This window comes from Anomaloglossus baeobatrachus, chromosome 12 (genome assembly GCF_048569485.1).
Source record: "Anomaloglossus baeobatrachus isolate aAnoBae1 chromosome 12, aAnoBae1.hap1, whole genome shotgun sequence".
In the NCBI taxonomy this organism is placed as follows: Eukaryota; Metazoa; Chordata; class Amphibia; order Anura; family Aromobatidae; genus Anomaloglossus; species Anomaloglossus baeobatrachus.
The window spans coordinates 143,594,046-143,597,090 of record NC_134364.1 but is presented as its reverse complement, the minus strand read 5'-3'; the positions used below and the strand labels follow the sequence as shown (position 1 = coordinate 143,597,090).

General features: G+C 62.8%; 1 protein-coding gene across 1 annotated transcript in view; it reads right to left on the bottom strand.

Annotated features, from left to right (window-relative positions):
• Nucleotides 1-2,843, bottom strand: part of SCAMP3 (secretory carrier membrane protein 3) — a 30,521-nt gene extending 27,678 nt beyond the window's left edge. Inside the window, exon 1 of the mRNA XM_075330298.1 lies at nucleotides 2,726-2,843. The gene's annotated coding sequence lies outside the window, so the exon portion shown is untranslated. The remainder of the gene's footprint in view (nucleotides 1-2,725) is intronic.
• Between the last annotated feature and the right edge of the window lie 202 nt (nucleotides 2,844-3,045).

The window sequence follows — 3,045 nt, the reverse complement described above, 5'->3', positions numbered from 1 at the left end:
CTCCTCTCCTCTCCTCCTCCCCCCCATACATCGCTCCTCCTCCCTCCCTTCCCTCCCTCCCCCCCCATACATCGCTCCTCTCCTCTCCTCCTCCCCCCCATACATCGCTCCTCTCCTCTCCTCCTCCCCCCATACATCGCTCCTCTCCTCTCCTCCTCCCCCCCATACATCGCTCCTCTCCTCTCCTCCTCCCCCCCATACATCGCTCCTCTCCTCTCCTCCTCCCCCCCATACATCGCTCCTCTCCTCTCCTCCTCCCCCCCATACATCGCTCCTCTCACTCTCCTCCTTCCCCCCATACATCGCTCCTCTCCTCTCCTCCTCCCCCCCATACATCGCTCCTCTCCTCTCCTCCCTCCCCCCCATACATCGCTCCTCTCCTCTCCTCCTCCCCCCATACATCGCTCCTCTCCTCTCCTCCTCCCCCCCATACATCGCTCTCTCCTCTCCTCCTCCCCCCCATACATCGCTCCTCTCCCTCTCCTCCTCCCCCCCATACATCGCTCCTCTCCTCTCCTCCTCCCCCCCATACATCGCTCCTCTCCTCTCCTCCTCCCCCCCATACATCGCTCCTCTCACTCCTCCTCCCCCCCAATACAACGCTCCTCTCCTCTCCTCTCCCCCCCCTACATAGCTCCTCTCTCTCTCCTCAATCGCTCTCTCACTCATACATCGCTCCTCTCCTCTCCTCCTCCCCCCCATACATCGCTACCTCTCCTCTCCTCCCTCCCCCCCATACATCGCTCCTCTCCTCTCCTCCTCCCCCCCATACATCGCTCCCTCTCTCTCCTCCTCCCCCCCATACATCGCTCCTCTCCTCTCCTCCTCCCCCCCCCATACATCGCTCCCTCCTCTCCTCTCCTCCCCCCCATACATCGCTCCTCTCCTCTCCTCCATCCCCCCCATACATCGCTCCTCTCCATCTCCTCCTCCCCCCCATACATCGTCTCCTCCCTCTCCTCCTCCCCCCCATACATCGCTCCTCTCCTCTCTCCCACCCCCCATACAATCGCTCTCTCCTCTCCTCCTCCCCCCCATACATCGCTCTCTCCTCTCCTCATCCCCCCCATACACCCCTACCCGCCACCTCCCCCACATCCTCCCTCTCTCCCCATACATCGCCTCTCCTCTCCTCCTCCCCCCCATACATCGCTCCTCTCCTCTCCTCCTCCCCCCCATACATCGCTCCTCTCCTCTCCTCCTCCCCCCCATACATCGCTCCTCTCCTCTCCTCCTCCCCCCCATACATCGCTCCTCTCCTCTCCTCCTCCCCCCCATACATCGCTCCTCTCCTCTCCTCCTCCCCCCCATACATCGCTCCTCTCTCTCTCCTCCTCCCCCCCATACATCGCTCCTCTCCTCTCCTCCTCCCCCCCATACATCGCTCCTCTCCTCTCCTCCTCCCCCCATACATCGCTCCTCTCCTCTCCTCCCCCCCCATACATCGCTCCTCTCCTCTCTCCTCCCCCATACATCGCTCCTCTCCTCTCCACCTCCCCCCCATACATCGCTCCTCTCTCTCCCTCCTCCCCCCCATACATCGCTCCTCTCCTCCTCACCTCCTCTCCCCCCCCATACATCGCTCCTCTCCTCTCCTCCTCCCCCCCATACATCGCTCCTCTCCTCTCCTCCTCCCCCCAATACATCGCTCCTCTCCTCTCCTCCTCCCCCCCCATACATCGCTCCTCTCCTCTCCTCCTCCCCCCATACATCGCTCCTCTCCTCTCCTCCTCCCCCCCCATACATCGCTCCTCTCCTCTCCTCCTCCCCCCATACATCGCTCCTCTCCTCTCCTCCTCCCCCCCATACATCGCTCCTCTCCTCTCCTCCTCCCCCCCATACATCGCTCCTCTCCTCTCCTCCTCCCCCCATACATCGCTCCTCTCCTCTCCTCCCCCCCCCATACATCGCTCTCTCCTCTCCCCCCATTACTTCGCTCCTCTCCTCTCCTCCCCCCCATACATCGCTCCTCTCCTCTCCTCCCCCCCCATACATCGCTCCTCTCCTCTCCTCCTCCCCCCATACATCGCTCCTCTCCTCTCCTCCTCCCCCCATACATCGCTCCTCTCCTCTCCTCCTCCCCCCATACATCGCTCCTCTCCTCTCCCCCCATACATCGCTCCTCTCCTCTCCCCCCCATACATCGCTCCTCTCCTCTCCTCCCCCCCCATACATCGCTCCTCTCCTCTCCTCCCCCCCCATACATCGCTCCTCTCCTCTCCTCCCCCCCCATACATCGCTCCTCTCCTCTCCTCCCCCCCCCATACATCGCTCCTCTCCTCTCCTCCTCCCCCCATACATCGCTCCTCTCCTCTCCTCCCCCCCCATACATCGCTCCTCTCCTCTCCTCCCCCCCCCATACATCGCTCCTCTCCTCTCCTCCCCCCCCCATACATCGCTCCTCTCCTCTCCTCCCCCCCCCATACATCGCTCCTCTCCTCCTCTCCCCCCCATACATCGCTCCTCTCCTCCTCTCCCCCCCATACATCGCTCCTCTCCTCCTCTCCCCCCATACATCGCTCCTCTCCTCCTCTCCCCCCCATACATCGCTCCTCTCCTCCTCTCCCCCCCATACATCGCTCCTCTCCTCCTCTCCCCCCCCATACATCGCTCCTCTCCTCCTCTCCCCCCCATACATCGCTCCTCTCCTTCTCCTCCCCCCCATTCACCGCTCCTCTCCTTCTCCTGCCCCCCATACATTGCTCCTCTCCCCATCCATCGCTACCTTGAAAGGATTGTCCAGCCTCGTTATACGGCGCCGCCATCTCCGCTGTCGGCTGATTGGTTACAACTGTGTCCGGAAGCCGCACAGACACAGAGCACCGGTCACATGCAGGTCCCGTGACCGTGACGTCACTAACAGTTTGACAGAGCTGACGTCACCTGGCCCCGCCCTCAATAGCTCATCTACACTGCAGCCCTGACCACAGGCATCAGGGAGAGCAGGATGAGCAGCCCTAACCACAGGCACCAGGAGGAGCAGGATGAGCAGCCCTGACCACAGGCACCAGTAGGATCAGGATGAGCAGCCCTGTCCACAGGCAC